We start from the raw sequence: 23,570 nt of genomic DNA, 5'->3' as shown, positions 1-23,570 counted from the left end.
ACTATACACTCGTGGTTGTAAGTAACGAGGACTCGACATTTTCGTCGACATTCAAGGCTTTTTCTTTCCTATCCCCACAAAGGAATGGATCCTACAGGGAGGTTAATGTACGTACGTTGAATTTCTTTCGCACCATACATAGCCAAATGTGCTAATCGGAGGTGCAGGGGAAGGACAACAAACTCACACAAAGTCGTTCAAAAGAAATTAGTTTTAAATCTATAAGATTTAAAAGTGCATAGGCTCTAGTGAGTTGATAATTGGTTTTTTACCCTTCTCTCTGGCAACAAAATTGACACCTTTTTTTACAAGGAGTCATGTTTGCATAGACCACAATACCTGCAGTCGTAATGCAAACAAAAAACATAACTCTGATAATGATATGCACTGTCCTTGAAGTTGATTGGTCCACACCCGAGACAGCTTTCCTTAGAGCCTAGTCTCACATGGTGTTGGACCAGATGACGCCAAAAGGCGTCATGAGGTTCCGAAGGAGAGGCTCTAGTGACTTCCGAATATCGGAAGAGCGTTCCAGATGGCTGCAGAAGTGCATCCGAAAGCACCGCACGATGATGCGTTTTTGTTTGATGGCCAGCCAAACGCCGCCACTGCGAGGATGACCGGAGTTGGCGTGGCCGAGGGTTTACGCTCCTGAACGAGATCGGCAAGCGAGGTATCGTGGTTCATTTGTGGCGAGCGCTTTGCGTGTGACGAGATGGAATGGCAATACCGCTTGTTCAGGAAATGGATGTCAATGTCGAGGTCCGTTAGCCACAAGGAGGAGGGTGCTAACCATAGTTTTGGTTGCACGGTGACAATGGCACCGTGGCTTGTCTGAAATTTCCCATTTATGAAAGAGATATGCGCATCAGCCTGTTGATCCGTAATAAAGTTTTTCTTGGGTTAGATCGCGTAAATATATTAATGTGTCGTTAAACCCGCCACCAGCCGACACAGACAATTAGTAAGGTTTGGTGTCACGTAAACAGAACGTGCCAATTCGTTACTAGTACAGCACTAACCGGTGTGTTGGAGAGCAAATCCACAACATTTACAATCCGAGTACGACCTTTCGCCGGTAATCACAACCGACAGCCACTTTTGTGGAGAAATCCTCCTGTTTCGTTCCTTAAATAGAGGGGATAGATGTGATCACGTCACTCGTGAGCTCTCTTCATGTGCGAAGGGGGGGGGATTCATGAATTAATTAAAATGACAATGGGCATCCATTACCGTTGATGTTCCAATGCGGTTGATGGTTACGAGCCAGTGCCATCGAGGAGGAGTGTCGAAGGCAGGAGGTGTGTGGGTGTGTGATGTGTTAGGATCTAGAACAAGGTGTTTTTATTTCGATTTAAAGCTTTCGTGACTGCAGGGATTCATCTTCTTGGTTCTTTCGTCCATTCAGACTCTGTCTACTTGACGGACCTGTTCTCCACCTGAGGACGGCTGCTTGCCTTGTGGCCGAAACGTCGTGAGAATTATTTTATTATGTTTTATTTTCATTATTTTATTACTTCCCTTCTACGTGACTTTACCGAAAGAACCAAGAAGAAGGTGTTTTTATTCTGGATGTCCACTATGAGCCACTGTGTCCCGCCAGAGTTCTTCTTCTGGATCTGGGCGACATTAAAGGCGATGCTGCTTGCCAGGCGGAATGATCAGGATACAGTGAGTAAGACAAACAAAGAGTTAAATACATTTGTATTAGTATCTCTCCCCCTATCAACGTGTTCGGGGTTTTTCTGTTTCATTCGGGAGACGATAAGGAGATGCTCGTTGCAAATCTAAACGATCGCCCTATTCAACGGGGCTCTCAGATGTTTACAAGAAATCTATGTTATGCGCCGCGTGTACATTTGGAATCTTGTCGAAAGACGGGAAGGGGTGGGGAGAGATGCTTGGCAACGGAGAGCGCACGCAAGCCGATGATATCGTACAGACTAAACAAGAACGTGTAAGCGAGCCATGGGCATGACACATCACAGCTGAGAGATGATGGCTGATGAGCTAGAGTAACACCGGACTGGCAGGCCAAAGAATATTTGTAGTTTGTGTGTCTTTCTCTCCCTCTCTCTCCCCGTGATAGCGTGGATTTTTATCCGGGTCCTTCGCATTTTTTCCCTCCACGTTTAGAAACAAAGTCACGTGTTTGAGAGTGTTTGGCTGCGATAAATTTCCACTTGATAAGCCACTTTGTTGTGCTATCATTTGTGGCCAGAAGAAAGAGCTACAGAGCTCAATGGGCCCTACCTGGTAAAATAACAAAGTTAATAGTAAAATTATGCAAAGTTGATGATGGAATGTATGTTTTTATTCCTTCTGAGCTGCAAACAGTGTCGTATGCAAATGTCGTTGCCTCCGCTATTTGATTCAGGGATTGGTGAACGTTAACATTTTCAAAAGGGCACACACCACTAGCTTGCTCCCCCCCCATTCCCAAAACTCAGAAAAATAATCAATCACAACGCCCATTCTCAGCCTGATCTTTTTCAATGTTTTACGGGTCTCTTAGTGCTTAGAGAAAGGCAGAATGCACGATGTATGTACGTATGCATGTTGCAATTCTTTCACACCGTAACGTAGCCAACCGTGCTCATCGGAGGTGCGGGAAATAACACAACACACAACAATAACGCAACTAAAAAACAAAGCCAAAAACAACGGGCTGTTGAGGCAAGTGTCACTACTGAGCACCTATGATGGCCGGCACGTACGTATATAGAACTTCTTTCACACCCTACTTAGATAAACGTGCTAATCGGAGGTGCAGAGTTCAGGACAAGTTCAGATCATACTCCACCGTTATTGATCACGAGCGGGAATGGGAACTTGGGTAAGCCGGGTTCATAGCGCAATGCACTAACCACTGCTCTACTGCTGCCCACGACAGATAATACAGGGGAGGGGGGCATACTCGTCTAATAATCCTAAGAATACAGTGCTTGTAAACAAAGGTGATGATATAATTTCAGTGTCCATATGAAATAAAATGCACCACTTTCCTGACATTCATTCATAAGAACAATGTCTGATTAAGAGTTAACCATTTATTTTATTTTACCAGGTAAGGCCCACTGAGCTGTATAGCTTTTTCATAGGCGACCTGGCCGTCACAAATGACAGCTCAACGAAGTGGCCCATCACATGGAAATTTATAGTAGCAGCCAAATAACCCTAAATGCACGTCCATTCTAAATGTGGAGGGAAAAACCGCAGGACCTGGAGAAAAATCCACACGACTACGGGGAGAGAGAGAACAGGAAAACTCCAAATATACAGCAGGTGTCTTGGGCCGGGATCGAACCCACGACCTCCTATATACCAGACAAGGTAGTTAACATCTCGTCACTGTGATGATGAGAAAGACACGCAAATTCCAAATATACAGCAGCAGGCGTCAGGGTCGGGATCGAACCTACGACCTCCTATTTACCAGACAAGGTAGTTAACATCTCGTCACTGTGATGATGAGAAAGACACGCAAACTCCAAATATACAACAGGCGTCAGGGTCGGATCGAACCCACGACCTCCTACATACCAGGTGCGGTAGTTAACATCTCCTAGCCACCGCGGTGGTATTTTAATTTCGCACACCGCACACTTACGGTTCGTCATAACTCCAGGCTAAACAGAAGAGGCCCCGAGTCAGCGGTGGAGATTACACGATCCTTGCAACAATCGCTCCGAACAAACGGCCCGTGGGGTCCCACTCCCCGCAAAGTGGCAACGCAGTTTATCGACCTCGGGATTCTTCTTGGAGGGATGATCGCCCAAGTGGACCCCACACCCAGGTTTGAACTATTGACCTTTTGACTGCGAGTCAAGCACTCCGTGCGTGGGATCACAGATGCTCCCCGCACGCACGGGCAATTGTACCGTGTTACATTTACCAACAACAGCGGCGCATCGATTCCTCCTCGCATGTTGAGGATAACAGCCAACCAGGGACGGGCCGTCTCGTCTAATCCACGCCGTTCAAACACGGCGCATGCTGCGGCGTTACGGCAAACTCACCAACTAAAAATTTTTTTTTAATCGTTTTCACTTTGCCAGTTTGCACATCCCGATTGGCACGGTTGGCTATGTATGGTGCGAAAGAAGTTCAACATACATACGGTGGGCCCACTGAGGTATACAGCCCTTTTATTGAAACGACCTGGCTATCACAAATCATAGCTCAATGAAGTGGCTTATATCAAGTGGAAATTTAAAGCAGTCAGATATTCTAAAACGCACGTCGATTCTAAATGTGTAGGACAAAATTGTAGGACCCAGAGAAAAATCCACTCGACCACGGGGAGAAAGACAAGCAAACTCGAAATATACGGCAAGCGTCCGGCCCGGGATCGAACAAACGGCCTCCTGTATACCAGGCGAGGAAGTTAACATCTCGCCACCCACCCCAGGTCACAACACTTATCGTTGTGCTTCCCCCCCCCCACACTCCTCCACTTTGGAATTCCCTCCCACAGCCTCCTCCCCACCTCCAAGTTCTCAAAATAACAACAACCACCATACTCAATTCAAGCGATCTATCAACTCTTACCCATTACACCTACAACAGCAGCCGCTGTTTGTTTCTGGACGTTTGGCGTTTTGGGCCTCTCGGCTTGAGCCCAACAATCATCATTTATTTAAATAAATAAATTCCAGACTCCAGACGATTATCTTTTTTAAAAATCAAGCTTACAATCATTGTCACGTCCAACAATTACAGCCCTGACTTTACACAAAAAGCCTGGTAGTCTCAGGATTGCTTCTCTGGGCCGCTTGGTTGTATTTTAAATAACGAGCACACTGCCAGTGGGATCAAACGGCAGACCGCAGAGGCATCCCCACCATGCATGCGAGGGGAATCACACCACCGACATCCGCAGAGACAGGTCAGTGACCCAGCTTAAGTGATTAAATCAATAATTACAGTTCCACCGTGAAGCATTGAAGCCTATAAACAACGTCAAGAGGACTTCTGTAAATGTATACGGATTGTGATTTATGCAGCGGGGCGATTTGCGTGCACTCGTCCTGCGAGCCCGGCGACCCGAGTTCGATCACGAGCCACGGGTAACATCGGCGGCGAGTGAAACACGAGCCGGTCAGAGTTCTTCCTCTGCCCTCACAAGTGCGCAAAAAACTACCCGCATTGACCAACGTGATGAAGTATGCGCGCGGCCACACAACCCCCCGCGACAGGCGCTTCATCAGGAACTGGACTGAAAAAAGGATCCGGATTCATTAATTTGGACAGACACAGCAATTAAGCCGTTTCAATCAAACTCTTCCGCAACATCACGTCCCTGCGAGACACCGGACGGGTATTGAGGGGGTCGTAGGGAACGAGGGGGGGGAGAGAGAGGGGAAGGTGGGGGGCTCCGTTTGGTCCCTCAAATTTCTTTTGGGGGGGGGGACGGAGAGTGGGGGGGTTGGGAGAGAAGATTTGACCAGGTAAGGGCCCCAACTGAGCTACGTACCTCTTTTCAGAAGCAACCCGGCCACAAATGATAGCTCAACGAAGTGGCTTATCATCAAGTGGGCATTTATAGCAGCAGCCAAATACTCTAAACGCGTGACGTTGTTTCTAAACGTGGAGGGGGAAAAACGGAGGACCCGGAGAAAAATCCACGCGACCACGGGAAAAGAGAGACAGACAGACACGCAAACTTCAAATATACAGCAGGCGTCAGGGTCGGGATCAAACCCAGGGCCTCCTGCGTGCCAGGCGAGGTAGTTAACATCTCCTAGCCACCGTGATGATGATCAGAGAGAGAGAGACACGCAAACTTTAAATATACAGCAGGCGTCAGGGTCGGGATCGAACCCAGGTCCTCCTGCGTGCCAGGCAAGGTAGTTAACATCTCCTAGCCACCGTGATGATGATGAGAGAGACACGCAAACTTCAAATATACAGCAGGCGTCAGGGTCGGTATCGAGCCCAGGGCCTCCTGCGTGCCACACGAGGTAGTCAAGGTCTCGCCAACGTGGCTAATGGATGGGTCCCGGTGGAAGTGGGGAGGGTGTTACTTTGGGGAGGAGGGTCCACGGGTCTCGTGGGAGTGGGGGGAGGTGGTGAGAAGCTTTGTATATCGCAGTTGCCGAGCGCAGGGCCAAAAGGGAACCAAAAATGCCAAGCGGGCAGCAACAAACGGTCGCGTTGAAGTTGTAAAAGAGAATTCGCTCAACTTATATATTATCAGAGCGCGTTTGTTTGCATATTCACCACGAGTACCGCGGGTGGTTATTGCAGTACTTGATTCCTTGCAAAAAATGTGGTGTTTGAACATCTTAACACCTCCTGTTTTATTGGCAAAAAGGGTACAGCACCAATGAGTCAAGAGTCAGAAAGCGTTTTAAAATTAAACAAAGTTGCGAGGGACTTCGATACGATGGGAGAAAATGCCAAAGTGGAAGAGTGCCAGGAGGGAGACAGAAGCAGCAATGGCAGCGTTTGAGTGTGTGGTGACTGTGTGAGTGGGGTGGGTGGGTGAGTGTGTAGTGACTGTGTGAGTGGGGTGGGTGGGTGAGTGGTTAATAAGTGGATGGGTGCGCGTGGGTGAATGGGCGAAAGTCGTGACCTGAAATAAAGAGGTTGGGGTAAAGAAACGCTGGAAAGGAATTCCAAAGTCTGGAGCGGTGCGAGGGAAGATGCAGAAAGAGAAATGTAGGGACCTGCGGTGTGGTGGGCAAGTGTGTTGAGTAGCTCTGCATGTGTTGTGGGTTGGAGTGTGGCGAGTGGGTGAGTGTGGTGAGCGTGGTGAGTGGGTGAGTGTGATGAGTGTGGTGGGCGAGTGTGGTGGGTGAGTGTGGTGAGTGAGTGTGGTGGGTGGCTCAGTGTGTGTGTGTAGTGGCCTGGAGTGTGGCGAGTGGGTGAGTGTGGTGGGCGAGTGTGGTGGGCGAGTGTGGTGGTTGAGTGTGGTGGGCGAGTGTGTTGAGTGGCTCTACATGTGTTGTGGGCTGGAGTGTGGTGAGTGAGTGTGGTGGGTGAGTGTGGTGGGTGAGTGTGGTGGGTGAATGTGGTGAGTGAGTGTGGTGGGTGAGTGTGGTGGGTGAGTGTGGTGAGTGAGTATGGTGGGTGAGTGTGGCGAGTGGCTCAGTGTGTGTGTGTTGTGGCTTGGAGCGTGGCGAGTGGGTGAGTGTGGTGGGTGAGTGTGGTGGGTGAGTGTGGTGGGTGAGTGTGGTGGGTGAGTGTGGTGGGTGAGTGTGGTGGGTGAGTGTGGTGGGTGAGTGTGGTGGGTGAATGTGGTGGGTGAATGTGGTGGGTGAATGTGGTGGGTGAGTCTGGTGGGCGAGTGCGTTGAGTGGCTCAGTGTGTGTGATGTGGTGGCCTATATCGGGGAGCGGTAGTGTAGTGGTTAGGGCACTGCGCTTCGAACCCGGCTCCCCAAGTTCGATTCCCGCTCGCGGCTAACACCAGTGAGGTTTATCTGAATCAGTCCTGGGCGTCCGCTAGGTCGACTTAGCCTCAAATGAGTACCTGGTGCGGTGTGTATTAAGCATCGCCACTGGGAAGACAAAGGCGCCCGAGCGTGGTGCTGGCCACCCACCCCCTCGTGTGCCGTTCCGGCCTTCATAGGTGCTCGCAAACATCACGTGCCCCAACAGTCTGTTAAGGCTACACGGGGGATCTTTGTTTCTGTTGTGGCCTGGAGTGTTGTGAGCAAAAAGTGTGTTGAGTGGTTGAGTGTAGTGTGGTGAGTGGGCGAGTTTGATGGGCGAGTGTGGTGGGTGAGTGTGTTGAGTGGGTCACTGTGCAGGTGTGCTGTGGCCGAGTGTGGTGAGTGTGGTGAATGAGGGTGTCGAGTGGTTGTTTTCTTGTGGCGAGTGCGGTGGCTGAGTGTGGCGAGTGTAGTGTGGTGAGTGAGTCTGTGTGTGGGTGTGTTGTGTCCAAAAGTGTGGCGAGTGTGTGTGGGGTGAGTATGGTGGGGTGAGTATGGTGGGGTGAGTATGGTCAGTGGTGTAGTATGGTGAGTGTTGTGTTGAGTGTAGTGGGGTGAGTGTAGAGTAGTGAGTATGGTGTGGTGAGTGGTGGGGTGAGTTTAGTGTGGGGAGTGTGGTGTGGTGAGTGTGGTGTTGTGAGTATGGTGAGTGTAGTATGGTGAGTGTAGTATGGTGAGTGTGGTGTAGTGAGTGTGGTGTGGTGAATGTGGTGCGGTGAGTGTAGTGCGGCGAGTGTCGTGTGGTGAGTGTAGCGTGGTCAGTGTAGCGTGTTAAGTGTAGTATGGTGAGTGTGGTGAGTGTAGTATGGTGAGTGTGGTGAGTGTAGTGTGGTAAGTATGGCGAGTGTAGTGTGGTGAGTGTCGCGTGGTGAGTGTGGTGATTATGGTGAGTGTAGTATGGTGAGAGTGGTGAGTATGGTGGTGTGGTGTAAGTTGTAACCTGCCCGTGTGGTGGTCGAACAGCGTGTCCAGTCCGCTAGACCCGACCCGAGTCCTCAACGTGAGCCGAGAAACGACGGTGGTACAAGAACGATGTGAACCGTGACGGGAGCGACACAACGAAGCACAACTTGTTTGAAGGAATGGGAGCGAGGGACACGGAGGGTTTGTTCGGAGGCCTCTCGCTCCCTCGACTCGGGGGTGGGGGGACTGCCTCGCCTTGCCTCGGCAGGGCGGCCTAGGCAAGACCGAGGCTTCTCGCACAACCCCGACAACGAAGGAAGGCCCGAGAGCTACCCCCCAACAGCCGTCGCCGCCGCTTGATTTAAACTCTCTCGAGCATTATCGACGAGGCGTCTCTCGCGTTAAAAACAAAACAAATTAAACTACGACGGTTGCTCCAGCGAGACGATGATGAAAGTAAAAAAGAGACATTGAAACAACGTTAGGGAACGGACAACACTGAGAGTGCGGCCCGCTGCCGCAGGCTTCAAGGCCTTGTGCGCTGCCTCCTCAGCTCAGCCTCTCTCTCTCACCGCTACATGGCGCGTCTTTATTCTCCTCCCCTCCTCCTCCTCGTCGTCTTCTTGTCTTCGTCTATCTACTTCGTCTCCACGTCGCTAGAATCTCAGGGGGGGGATGGGGGGGGGACCCGGGTCCGAGGTGTCGGGACGCGGGGAGTTTGGGGGGCGCTGTGGGGGCGCTGAGGGGGGAGGGGCTGAGGTGGGGGGAGGTCACTGAGCCCAGCGCTGGCGGCGTCCAATCACGCGCCAGATACTCGCCTCGAACAACTTTATTGACACAACCACCCCCACCCACCACACCACTCACGTAGCGGCGAAACAAAGAAACTTTATTGACACCCCCCCCCACGACGGTCTAACAAAAAACTTTATTGACACCATATTCTTAGGTTTTCGGTAAAGTCACGTAGGTAAAAAAATTTAAATTAATAAAAGTAAAATAAAATAAAAATCACGACGTTTCGGAGGCAACACAAGCTTCCGTCTTCAGGTGGAACCGTCACAGCACGATAGCTGTATCAAGTAAGGAAGGCCAGCGTCTCGAGAAGCTGTGACTTCTTGTCTCGTCTGTTAAAAACTCTATAGGTGGAATTCCTCCCCGTAGAGGGCATTCATTCTAGATTTGAAGCTTTCGTGACTGCAAGTATTCATATTCTTAGGTTTTTTCCGGTAAAGTCACGTAGGTAAAAAAATTGTATTAATAAAAGTAAACTAAAATAAAAATCACGACGTTTCGGAGGCAACACAAGCTTCCGTCTTCAGGTGGAACCGTCACAGCACGATAGCTGTATCAAGTGAGAGAAATTCCAAGAAAACAGTCCTTGTATATATACTGGTTGAGGGTGGGAGGAGCCAAGGTAGGCCCTGGATATTATTTTTGTGAGGTTCGGTGCGGCTGAAGGACGCTGCTAGGAAAGAGCCTTTGTTGTGTAAACTAGGTGCGGTAGATGTAAAGGTGCGTGTAGCAGTTCAGCCAGCTACTCGTGGGGAGGGAGGGGCTGGGCGGGGAGGGGAGGGTGGGGAGGGGCCGGGTGGGGAGGGAGGGGCTGGGTGGGGAGGGAGGGGCTGGGCGGGGAGGGGAGGGTGGGGAGGGGCTGGGTGGGGAGGGAGGGGCTGGGTGGGGAGGGGCTGGTCACCCCGTGGTGCCCTTATAAAACTCAACGTGTAACCTACTCACGCCGGCTTGTGCCCGCCCTCACAGTCGGCCATATTTGCGGAATACACCACGCCGCCGTTGACCCTGGCCATTGACCGAGCAACCCAACGTTCCTACCAGCTCCCTCCGCAGGAGGAATGTGTTTTTAGATTGCAGGAGGAATCCGATGAGCTATGAAGCTCTTTGTGCACACAGATGTGTCCAGTAGGGGCACGGAGTCATAACACAACAACAACAACACACAATACATAACCACAATGCCGGAGTAAGCTCGTGCGGGGCCTGTAGCATGTCCATAATAGAGGTTATAAAGGGGCCCTAAATTATAATAAAAAAACACTTAAATATTAAAACACATAAATGTTTAACTTGCATAGTAAAGTAATTATATGTATTCATTTGCTATACAGCCAGATAATACGGCAAATCGCTAACCTTAAACATGTAACAGCTACATATGCAGCTATTACCAGAGGTGTGGACTCGAGTCATGTGACTTGGACTCGAGTCAGACTCGAGTCATGAATTTGATGACTTGCGACTCGACTTGGACTTGCATAACAATGACTTTGTCCCACCTCTGGCTATTACTACTACATATGTAGCTACTACTACATGTGTAGCTACTACTACTACATATGTAGCTACTACTACATGTGCAGCTACTTTTCTATCGGCACTGCATAAACACGATAGGGGCCGTCCATAAATGACGTCACGCTATTTTTGACGATTTTTGACTCCCCCCCCCCCCTTCGTCACACGACGTCACAAAAAGTTAGACCTCCCCTCAAATATGACGTCACAAAACTCTGCCCCCCCCACCCAAAATATAAAACATGCTTCAAATCGCTTTAAACTATTGTCATTGTAGTGCGTATTTAATGCGGCGCTGCACTCTGATGTTGTAGGAGAAACATTTATTAAAAAGTCTATTTAATGAAGTAGAACGTGTTGTCTATATTTATTTAAAGTTGCGCATTGTGATGTGACGTCACATTTCTCAACCCCCCCCCGCCACACATCGTCACAAATGTCTGACCCCCACCCCCCCAGGTGCGTGACGTCATTTATGGCCGGCTCCATTGGCGTGCAAAGTACAGGACAGTTAAGCAAATCATTATTATTAAAGTAAACTATATTTATTTTTACCAGGTAAGGCCCACTGAGCTTATTTGTAGAAGCGACCTGCCTGTCACAAATGATCGCTCAGCCAAGTGGCTTATCGTCGTCACGTTTGAGGTGTTTCGCAGCAGCCAAATGAACTGAATATTCTAAGCGCATGTTTACTATCAATGTGCACAGGGAAAATCCGGAGGGCCTGGAGGAAAAAATCCACGCGACCACGCAGACTCCAAATATACAGCAGCAGGCGTCAGGGGTGGGGATCGAACCCATGTCCTCCTGTATACCAGGCGATGTGGTTAACATCTCATAGCCACCGTGATGATAAGAGAGAGAGACACGCAAACTCCAAATATACAGCAGGCGTCAGGGTCGGGATCGAACCCACGACCTCCTGTATACCAAGCGAGGTAGTTAACATCTCCTAGCCACCGCGATGATGATGATGAGAGAGAGACACGCAAACTCCAAATATACAGCAGGCGTCAGGGTTGGGATCGAACCCACGACCTCCTATATACCAGGCGAGGTAGTTAACATCTCCTAGCCACCGTGATGATGAGAGAGAGAGAGACACGCAAACTCCAAATATACAGCAGCAGGCGTCAGGGGTCGGGATCGAACCCACGACCTCCTGTATACCAGGCGAGGGAGTTAACATCTGGACCACGTCCACCGTTGCGTGTCTGAGACTTGAACAACTTTATTGGTCACCGTTAAATAATCCCAACAACTTTATTGGCACCGCAAGGTAAAGACAGCCACTTTATTGATGCCGTAGAATTTAACAGGTCAATAACACCTGTGTGTGTGGCCATAAAAAGGTATAAAAGGGATATATGATAGCTGACGTTTCGGGCACCAACCCTTCTCCATAGCACACGGAGGCCAAGAGTGAGCAATGCGAGTTGTGGACTGCACTTTGCTTCCACCGTGGGGTCTGATAACACCACAGCTCTCAATCCCTTATCAGTGCCTCAGGGCCGTCCATAAATGACGTCACGCGATTTTGGACGATTTTTGACCACCCCCCCCCCCCCTTCGTCACACGGCGTCACAAAAAGGTCAGACCACCCCTCAAATATGACGTCACAAAGCTCTGCCCCCCCTCCCCCAAAACCATATTTCCATTTTGAAAATAAAGCATGCTTCAAATCGCTTTAAACTATTGTCATTGTAGTGCGTATTTAATGTGGCGCTGCACTCTGATGTTGTAGGAAAAAACATTTATCAAAAAGTCTATTTAATTAAGTAGAACGTGTTGTCTATATTTATTTAGCTGTGACGTCACATTTCTCAACCCCCCCCCTCCCTCGTCACACATCGTCACAAATGTCTGACCCCTCCCCCCCCCCAGGTGCGTGACGTCATTTATGGATGGCCCCTAACAGACAGACCCTTCAAGAGTCAAAACGTATACATGTATTTATATTCAGAGTCGCATTGCGAAATGTTGTTGGCACATTCCACCGTGGGTATTTCATCACACACAAAAATAGATATTCAGTAAAACCCCCTCCTCTTAACGAGGGTGATTGGTTCCACGGAACCGATCGTTAATCCCGAACGAGCAATACAACGATATTTACAATATATACAGGACCAGGGAGTGGTAGAGTGAGAGAAGAATGATGTAACAATTCACAATGGCCACCCTCTGGACAAGCACACCTCTACACCCCGCATGATAACGCCGCACACGAACACAAGATGAGCCCGGGTCAGCCATTGACCCATCTGGCTCGAGCGGCGACCACCAACCACGGTTTTAGGTGCACTTGATGCCTGAGGAGAGTTATTTAAATCGAGCAGTCTTTGACCGTGTCCTTGATGCCGGGCCGTCAAGCGAGGTGGGTGGATGACACGATGAGCAAGGCACCTCCCGAGGCGATAAATCGTCATGCGGTGGAGGGTCGGGCGATGGCAGCTTCGGACTCCCCGTCCACCCCGGGCCGGCACGACCGGTGACGTTGAGGGCGTTAGGCGCTTGGACCCTGTGGGCGGAACAATATAACTGTCCTGAGGAAGGACCTCAGCCGAGGCGCGCCCCAGCTAATCGGACTGACCAGACACCCGGCCCTCGGGAAGTGGAGATGAAAGACCAACGGCAGGTGGCAAAAAACGTTTTAGCCGCGACGGGAACACAAACCAGCGCCTGCGACCACACTGAATCCGCACGCACTGCGGACTCCTCACCTCCACCACTTCGACCGAGCCCTGCCATGGTTTGTGTAATTTCGGGGAGGTACCCATCGGGACATGGGGACAGTGGAGCCACGCCTTATCCCCTGGCATCCATTGAGTTGTGGACTGGCTGGGCTTGACGAGCCGTTCGTTGGCCGCCTGCCGCAAGGCCGAGGTCCCCCGAGACGCCTCCATAGCTTCTGCCAATCGCTGTAGGGTAAGGCGTATGGGGTTCGGTATCTTTTTACAATCTTCCAGCGGCTTGAGCTGTACATCAATTGGTGGGTCACGCTCCCTTTCCAAACATTAAAAAGAACGGGGAGAACCCGGTAGAAGTGTGCGGGGCGGAACTATATGCAGCGAGCACGCCCGGAACATGTGAGTCCCAGTCCGACTGGGCTTCATTGACACGTTGGCACAACATCGAAGTCAGGGTCCTGTGTAACCTCTCCACCATGCCATCCGTCTGGGGGTGATAAGGTGAAGTGCGCACCTTTTTGGTACCCAATTGCTCGCAACAGTTTGGACGAAAATGTTTTGCCCTGGTCTGTCAGGAGACATTCAGGGGCGTCTTTGTCCAATACGTAGCCATGAAGGAACGTGTCCGTGATGGTTTCAGCCGACTGGTGTGGTAGCGGCCAGGCCATTGGCCAACACGACAAATACTCCATTCCCACCAATAAATATGTATTCCCCCTCGGAGTGGTGGGAAACGGACTGAGAACATCGAGCGTGACGAGTTCGTTCACCCAGATGGATTTCAGCAGTGGGCGATCCGTTCTCGTCGGAGTTTTGCGGGGAGCGCATTCTGTGCCATCTTGCAGCACGTTATAAACGTCGTCGGCCATGCCGGGCCAGAAAAATTTAAATTTTAGAGTAGCCAATGTTTTTTGGATACCAAGGTGCATTAACCGCTCGTGCTCCGCACGCATAACCTTCCCCCGCAGAACGAATGGCACCACGATGGCGTATCGATGGGATTCCTCATCCCATCTCATCAGCAAGCCCCCGTCAAGGATCACCGGCAACACCCCTCGTCTGTTCCTCTGACCCTCTGCCTTGCCGACACGGTGCCGCAATTTGAGCAGGGAGGTGTCCTCCATCTGGAGGCGCCCCCATTCATCATGTGTGAGGCTGAGCGTCCTATCACGTATCTGAACCGTGTCCAGAGGTGGAACGTCCACAGACGCTGCCATAGCCTGAGGCAACTCCAGAGCACGGGGTTTGCAGCGTTCCGCACCTGTGAGGCACGCACATGAGTCTCGAGGTGCCAGCCTCGAGAGTGTGCCCGCATTACTATGGTGAATGCCCTTTCTGTAGGATACCTTAAAGGCATAGTCCTGAAGGTCCTCTAGCCACCGCGAGTGCTACCCGGACGGTTGTTCGACCCGCAGCGCGTAATGAAGAGCCGCGTAATCCAACCGTACCTCAAACTCCATCCCATAGAGGTACGGACGGTACAATTGGATACAATAGACGATGGCCAACAATTCTCGTCACGTTACGCAATACCGCAGTTCCGCAAGGGATAACACCTGACCCCCATACTGTAAGCCACGACCTTTTCAACCACGTCAACAACCTGGGACAACACGGCGCCAATCCCAGTGTCGCTGGCGTCCGTGTCGAGGAGAAAAGGTCGGGAGAAATTAGGGTATCGGAGAGGAGGTGCTTTGACCAAAACCTCCAGCAGCGTGACAAACGCCGCCTCCTCTTCCGTCCCCCATCGACATTTCTGGCCTTTGGCAGTGAGGACATGCAGAGGTTTTGCAATCATCGCGAAGCCGGGCATGAATCAACGGTAATAGGAGGCAAACCCGATGAAACTTTTCACTTCACTTACCGTCTTGGGGGTCGGCCACGTACGCACACACACCGTTTTGTCGGGGTACGTCGCTATTCCGGATTCACTCACAATGTCTGAGGGCAACTGCCAAAAGCCGGAAAGTAAGTCACGGGTTGACACGGACCGTGCCCCCGACACGGCATCCAGGGAATCATCCATCTGTGGAAACGGGCACGCGTCGGCAACAGATACCTTAGTAATAGGTTTTTACCCTTTCAACTGGTACAAGACTGACACCTTTATACAAGGCATCATGTTTGCAATAACCACAACACAAGCAGTCAAAATGCAAACAAAAAGAAACAACTCTGATAATGATATGCACTGTCCTTGAAGTTGATTGGTCCACACCCGAGACAGCTTTTCTTAGAGCCTAGTCTCTATTGGTGTTGGACCAGATGACGCCTTTGTTTGCATTATGACTGCTTGTGTTGTGGTTATTGCAAACATGATGCCTTGTATAAAGGTGTCAGTTTTGTACCAGTTGAAAGGGTAAAAACCTATTACTATATTTTGCCACTGGTAAATGAGGTCTCATAGTGTAAACAGATACCTTATTTAACTTTCGGAATCCACGCAAAACCTCAAGGTGCCATCCTGCTTTTTGACAAGGACAATTGAAGCCTCCCACGGACTGTTGGAAGGGGCGATAATATCCGTGGCCAGCATCTCCCCGACTGCATAGCGAACATGCTCCTTCTCAGTCGGGCTCAGGCTGTACGGGTTCTGACGAATGGGGGCCGAATGTCTATGTCGATATGATGGTGCACCAATGACGTACGGCAAATGTCGTATTTTATCTTCTTGGTTCTTTCGGTAAAGTCACGTAGAAGGGAAGTAATAAAATAATAAAAATAAAACATAATAAAACAATTCTCACGACGTTTCGGCCACAACGCAAGCAGCCGTCCTCAGGCGAAGAATGAGAACATTATCAAGCTAGGAGCTTATATAGGTGTAGCGAGGAGGAGCGCCTTAACAAAAGAATGTGCATATGAAGAGGAATTTAGCATACCAATGGGCAATGCATAGGAGGTGGGCGGAGGGGTTTCAAAGTCCCATTATGCCCATGCATTATGCAGGATCAACAGCACCACGGGGGGGCGCAAGGAACAGCGTTAATAAAGGAAAGGAATGTTAGTGATATGTAGCTGCATTTGCCAAACAACCACGTAGAAAACCAAAGTGAAAACTACATAAAAAACTAAAATATAAACTGATACTTACTATACTCTACAATAAGCTGAGTTACTAACAACAAATAATAAATTACAATTCTACGTCGTAAGAAGTATATAATATACTTCCATCTAAACTTTATTCTCTTAGCATATACAGTACTATATACTGCCATAGATAAACCCAACATTAAATTATATACTGTATTGCTGTAAACCACCCTATACTTTATACATTTTAATATAACACTATGTATTATTCAACTCACCCTAATGTGTATCGAAATGGTTTATTGCGTCCTTCCAATGATTGCTAAGCCTGAATCCATCTTCTCGGTTAAAATTGTCTCTGTGTTTGTATATGTGGATCGCCTCATGAACGAATCTCTCATGATAGCCAGATGGCTTGCAGAGAACCTCCGTCTTGGAGAAGTCAATGTCATGTGAGCCCACTGAGTTGTAACAGTGGTCTGCCACGGCTGAGGTGTTTGTCCTACCGTGTTTTAGATCAGCTTTATGTTCACGAATGCGGTCTGAGACGTGTCGTTTGGTTTCCCCAATGTAACTGCTACCACAGAGGCAACTTAGTTTGTAGACGCCAGGGTACTGTATGTCTGGAATCACATCTTTTACAGACGGTACCAGATCACGGATTTTATGTACTGTGTTGAATCGGACCTGGATCTTGTGTTTAATCAGGATTTTGGAGATCTTTTTTGTGACCCCAGCAATGTAGGGTAAGGTGATGGTCTTGAAAGGCTCCTCAACAGGATCTTTCTTGATGGTTGGAGTGATGGCTTTGCGGATTGTGTAGTCGGAGTAACCATTAGCTTTAAGAGCTTGGCGTACGTGTTTGAGTTCACTGGAAATGTGTTCATGGTCGGAGATGCATTGGGCTCTATGATATAGAGTCTTGATGAGGGAATTCTTTTGGGATGGATGGTGGTGGGAATCCGGTTTTAGATAAGCATCCGTGTGGGTGGCTTTCCTGTAGACAGAGTGGCTCATTGAACCATCAGGTCTCCTTTTGATTAGGACATCCAAAAAGGGTAGCTTGCCATCATTTTCGACTTCCATGGTGAATCTGATGGCTGGGTGTATGGAATTGATGTGGTCGAGAAATTGGTCTAGAGCAGGCCGGCCATGTGGCCAGATGACAAAAGTGTCGTCTACGTATCTCTTCCATAAGGTCGGGCGTAGAGTGGCAGTCTGGATGGCGTCCGTCTCAAATTTCTCCATGAAGATGTTGGCTACAACCGGAGATAGGGGGGAGCCCATTGGGGTGCCCTCAATTTGCTTGTAGAAGGTTCCATTCCAGGTGAAGTATGTATTGGTTAAGCAGTGTCTCACCAGGGGGGGTACCCCAGCATTTAGTCCTTGATGAACCAAGTCTTCAATGATTGCGATGGTGTCAGGCACAGGCACCTTGGTGAACAAGGAAACCACATCAAAACTGACAAGCAGGTCGTCTGGGGACAGGGCAATCCCCTTGATTGTCGATACCAGGTCAGTAGAGTTTAGTACTGCAGAGGTGGTTTTTCCAGTGAAAGGCCGTAGGATTTCGGACAAAAAACGAGCCAGTTTGTAAGTGGGGGAGTTGATAGTAGAGACAATGGGACGAAGAGGTGTATCTTCTTTATGTATCTTTGGCAAGCCGTACAATCTTGGTGGCCTGGCTGCAGAAGGTTTCAACGAGAACTGTTTGGTCTGATCAATTAATGCGGTTGAAGCAGAAATGATGTTGTTGGTTTTGGAGACGAGGCTGTTGGTGGGGTCTCTTTTTATTTTTGTATAGCTGCCATCGTTGAGTAGTTCTTGAATTTTGTTGTTGTATTCTATTTTGTCCATGATGACAGTGGCATTGCCTTTGTCGGCTGAGAGGATGACAATGTCATCCCTCTTTTTTAATTGAGCTAATTCAAAACGCTCATCTTTGCTGATGTTGCTAGCTGGCATCTTAGCGTTTTTGAGGGTTACAGAGATTTCAGATCTTGCTACGTCTGCAGCGATGTGACTCAAGCCCTTGAGAGCTACATCTACTCGAGCAATTATATCATTAACTGGTATGTGTCTAGGTGTGACTGCAAAGTTTAGTCCTTTAGCTAAAACGGATTTCAAACCTTCAGAAATAGGACTGTTACTGCGATTAATTACGACTTTGTTAACATCTAGCTTTTCAATGTGTGGGTCCGGTTTCTTGTTTGAGAGGCGGTTGAATTTGGAAATCAAGTTGTCCTTACATTTAGTCGACATAGCGGCAGCTGAAGAGGCAGTCATTTTTTCCACGTGTTCCCAATCCGATGTGGACATTGTTGCACTCAAAGATAAGTGTGATTTGTAGAGTGTCTTGTCTAACTGATCTAGTTCGGTGCGCGTAAGTCTGATTTTCTCTGAGATAAGAGCTAAGCTAGTTCTAGACAGAATTCGTTTCGCATTAGAAGAAGTTACAGCAGCAGATGTTAGTGTAAATGCGTTTGGTATTACCTTAGAGTCGCGGCATCTCTTCAGAAAGGTGAGAGACTCGATTAGCTGAGCCTTCTTATCCCGGAGCTTGTTGAAGGATCTCAAAGTTATGTGGAAACCCTCCCCGTAGAGGCGGTTAAATTTCGATTTAAAGCTTTCGTGACTGCAGGGATTCATCTTCTTGGTTCTTTCGGTAAAGTCACGTAGAAGGGAAGTAATAAAATAATAAAAATAAAACATAATAAAACAATTCTCACGACGTTTCGGCCACAACGCAAGCAGCCGTCCTCAGGCGAAGAATGAGAACATTATCAAGCTAGGAGCTTATATAGGTGTAGCGAGGAGGAGCGCCTTAACAAAAGAATGTGCATATGAAGAGGAATTTAGCATACCAATGGGCAATGCATAGGAGGTGGGCGGAGGGGTTTCAAAGTCCCATTATGCCCATGCATTATGCAGGATCAACAGCACCACGGGGGGGCGCAAGGAACAGCGTTAATAAAGGAAAGGAATGTTAGTGATATGTAGCTGCATTTGCCAAACAACCACGTAGAAAACCAAAGTGAAAACTACATAAAAAAACTAAAATATAAACTGATACTTACTATACTCTACAATAAGCTGAGTTACTAACAACAAATAATAAATTACAATTCTACGTCGTAAGAAGTATATAATATACTTCCATCTAAACTTTATTCTCTTAGCATATACAGTACTATATACTGCCATAGATAAACCCAACATTAAATTATATACTGTATTGCTGTAAACCACCCTATACTTTATACATTTTAATATAACACTATGTATTATTCAACTCACCCTAATGTGTATCGAAATGGTTTATTGCGTCCTTCCAATGATTGCTAAGCCTGAATCCATCTTCTCGGTTAAAATTGTCTCTGTGTTTGTATATGTGGATCGCCTCATGAACGAATCTCTCATGATAGCCAGATGGCTTGCAGAGAACCTCCGTCTTGGAGAAGTCAATGTCATGTGAGCCCACTGAGTTGTAACAGTGGTCTGCCACGGCTGAGGTGTTTGTCCTACCGTGTTTTAGATCAGCTTTATGTTCACGAATGCGGTCTGAGACGTGTCGTTTGGTTTCCCCAATGTAACTGCTACCACAGAGGCAACTTAGTTTGTAGACGCCAGGGTACTGTATGTCTGGAATCACATCTTTTACAGACGGTACCAGATCACGGATTTTATGTACTGTGTTGAATCGGACCTGGATCTTGTGTTTAATCAGGATTTTGGAGATCTTTTTTGTGACCCCAGCAATGTAGGGTAAGGTGATGGTCTTGAAAGGCTCCTCAACAGGATCTTTCTTGATGGTTGGAGTGATGGCTTTGCGGATTGTGTAGTCGGAGTAACCATTAGCTTTAAGAGCTTGGCGTACGTGTTTGAGTTCACTGGAAATGTGTTCATGGTCGGAGATGCATTGGGCTCTATGATATAGAGTCTTGATGAGGGAATTCTTTTGGGATGGATGGTGGTGGGAATCCGGTTTTAGATAAGCATCCGTGTGGGTGGCTTTCCTGTAGACAGAGTGGCTCATTGAACCATCAGGTCTCCTTTTGATTAGGACATCCAAAAAGGGTAGCTTGCCATCATTTTCGACTTCCATGGTGAATCTGATGGCTGGGTGTATGGAATTGATGTGGTCGAGAAATTGGTCTAGAGCAGGCCGGCCATGTGGCCAGATGACAAAAGTGTCGTCTACGTATCTCTTCCATAAGGTCGGGCGTAGAGTGGCAGTCTGGATGGCGTCCGTCTCAAATTTCTCCATGAAGATGTTGGCTACAACCGGAGATAGGGGGGAGCCCATTGGGGTGCCCTCAATTTGCTTGTAGAAGGTTCCATTCCAGGTGAAGTATGTATTGGTTAAGCAGTGTCTCACCAGGGGGGGTACCCCAGCATTTAGTCCTTGATGAACCAAGTCTTCAATGATTGCGATGGTGTCAGGCACAGGCACCTTGGTGAACAAGGAAACCACATCAAAACTGACAAGCAGGTCGTCTGGGGACAGGGCAATCCCCTTGATTGTCGATACCAGGTCAGTAGAGTTTAGTACTGCAGAGGTGGTTTTTCCAGTGAAAGGCCGTAGGATTTCGGACAAAAAACGAGCCAGTTTGTAAGTGGGGGAGTTGATAGTAGAGACAATGGGACGAAGAGGTGTATCTTCTTTATGTATCTTTGGCAAGCCGTACAATCTTGGTGGCCTGGCTGCAGAAGGTTTCAACGAGAACTGTTTGGTCTGATCAATTAATGCGGTTGAAGCAGAAATGATGTTGTTGGTTTTGGAGACGAGGCTGTTGGTGGGGTCTCTTTTTATTTTTGTATAGCTGCCATCGTTGAGTAGTTCTTGAATTTTGTTGTTGTATTCTATTTTGTCCATGATGACAGTGGCATTGCCTTTGTCGGCTGAGAGGATGACAATGTCATCCCTCTTTTTTAATTGAGCTAATTCAAAACGCTCATCTTTGCTGATGTTGCTAGCTGGCATCTTAGCGTTTTTGAGGGTTACAGAGATTTCAGATCTTGCTACGTCTGCAGCGATGTGACTCAAGCCCTTGAGAGCTACATCTACTCGAGCAATTATATCATTAACTGGTATGTGTCTAGGTGTGACTGCAAAGTTTAGTCCTTTAGCTAAAACGGATTTCAAACCTTCAGAAATAGGACTGTTACTGCGATTAATTACGACTTTGTTAACATCTAGCTTTTCAATGTGTGGGTCCGGTTTCTTGTTTGAGAGGCGGTTGAATTTGGAAATCAAGTTGTCCTTACATTTAGTCGACATAGCGGCAGCTGAAGAGGCAGTCATTTTTTCCACGTGTTCCCAATCCGATGTGGACATTGTTGCACTCAAAGATAAGTGTGATTTGTAGAGTGTCTTGTCTAACTGATCTAGTTCGGTGCGCGTAAGTCTGATTTTCTCTGAGATAAGAGCTAAGCTAGTTCTAGACAGAATTCGTTTCGCATTAGAAGAAGTTACAGCAGCAGATGTTAGTGTAAATGCGTTTGGTATTACCTTAGAGTCGCGGCATCTCTTCAGAAAGGTGAGAGACTCGATTAGCTGAGCCTTCTTATCCCGGAGCTTGTTGAAGGATCTCAAAGTTATGTGGAAACCCTCCCCGTAGAGGCGGTTAAATTTCGATTTAAAGCTTTCGTGACTGCAGGGATTCATCTTCTTGGTTCTTTCGGTAAAGTCACGTAGAAGGGAAGTAATAAAATAATAAAAATAAAACATAATAAAACAATTCTCACGACGTTTCGGCCACAACGCAAGCAGCCGTCCTCAGGCGAAGAATGAGAACATTATCAAGCTAGGAGCTTATATAGGTGTAGCGAGGAGGAGCGCCTTAACAAAAGAATGTGCATATGAAGAGGAATTTAGCATACCAATGGGCAATGCATAGGAGGTGGGCGGAGGGGTTTCAAAGTCCCATTATGCCCATGCATTATGCAGGATCAACAGCACCACGGGGGGGCGCAAGGAACAGCGTTAATAAAGGAAAGGAATGTTAGTGATATGTAGCTGCATTTGCCAAACAACCACGTAGAAAACCAAAGTGAAAACTACATAAAAAACTAAAATATAAACTGATACTTACTATACTCTACAATAAGCTGAGTTACTAACAACAAATAATAAATTACAATTCTACGTCGTAAGAAGTATATAATATACTTCCATCTAAACTTTATTCTCTTAGCATATACAGTACTATATACTGCCATAGATAAACCCAACATTAAATTATATACTGTATTGCTGTAAACCACCCTATACTTTATACATTTTAATATAACACTATGTATTATTCAACTCACCCTAATGTGTATCGAAATGGTTTATTGCGTCCTTCCAATGATTGCTAAGCCTGAATCCATCTTCTCGGTTAAAATTGTCTCTGTGTTTGTATATGTGGATCGCCTCATGAACGAATCTCTCATGATAGCCAGATGGCTTGCAGAGAACCTCCGTCTTGGAGAAGTCAATGTCATGTGAGCCCACTGAGTTGTAACAGTGGTCTGCCACGGCTGAGGTGTTTGTCCTACCGTGTTTTAGATCAGCTTTATGTTCACGAATGCGGTCTGAGACGTGTCGTTTGGTTTCCCCAATGTAACTGCTACCACAGAGGCAACTTAGTTTGTAGACGCCAGGGTACTGTATGTCTGGAATCACATCTTTTACAGACGGTACCAGATCACGGATTTTATGTACTGTGTTGAATCGGACCTGGATCTTGTGTTTAATCAGGATTTTGGAGATCTTTTTTGTGACCCCAGCAATGTAGGGTAAGGTGATGGTCTTGAAAGGCTCCTCAACAGGATCTTTCTTGATGGTTGGAGTGATGGCTTTGCGGATTGTGTAGTCGGAGTAACCATTAGCTTTAAGAGCTTGGCGTACGTGTTTGAGTTCACTGGAAATGTGTTCATGGTCGGAGATGCATTGGGCTCTATGATATAGAGTCTTGATGAGGGAATTCTTTTGGGATGGATGGTGGTGGGAATCCGGTTTTAGATAAGCATCCGTGTGGGTGGCTTTCCTGTAGACAGAGTGGCTCATTGAACCATCAGGTCCCCTTTTGATTAGGACATCCAAAAAGGGTAGCTTGCCATCATTTTCGACTTCCATGGTGAATCTGATGGCTGGGTGTATGGAATTGATGTGGTCGAGAAATTGGTCTAGAGCAGGCCGGCC

General features: G+C 47.9%; 1 protein-coding gene across 1 annotated transcript in view; it reads right to left on the bottom strand.

Moving 5' to 3' along the window:
* VANGL2 (VANGL planar cell polarity protein 2) overlaps positions 1-9,058 on the bottom strand; it is a 52,489-nt gene extending 43,431 nt beyond the window's left edge. Inside the window, 1 exon segment of the mRNA XM_078619933.1 lies at positions 8,914-9,058. The gene's annotated coding sequence lies outside the window, so the exon portion shown is untranslated.
* Between the last annotated feature and the right edge of the window lie 14,512 nt (positions 9,059-23,570).

The sequence above is a fragment of the Lampetra planeri genome, chromosome 65, assembly GCF_965212315.1.
Source record: "Lampetra planeri chromosome 65, kcLamPlan1.2.h2, whole genome shotgun sequence".
In the NCBI taxonomy this organism is placed as follows: Eukaryota; Metazoa; Chordata; class Hyperoartia; order Petromyzontiformes; family Petromyzontidae; genus Lampetra; species Lampetra planeri.
Note: the sequence above shows the minus strand (reverse complement) of the source record. Positions and strands in the feature narration are given on the sequence as shown.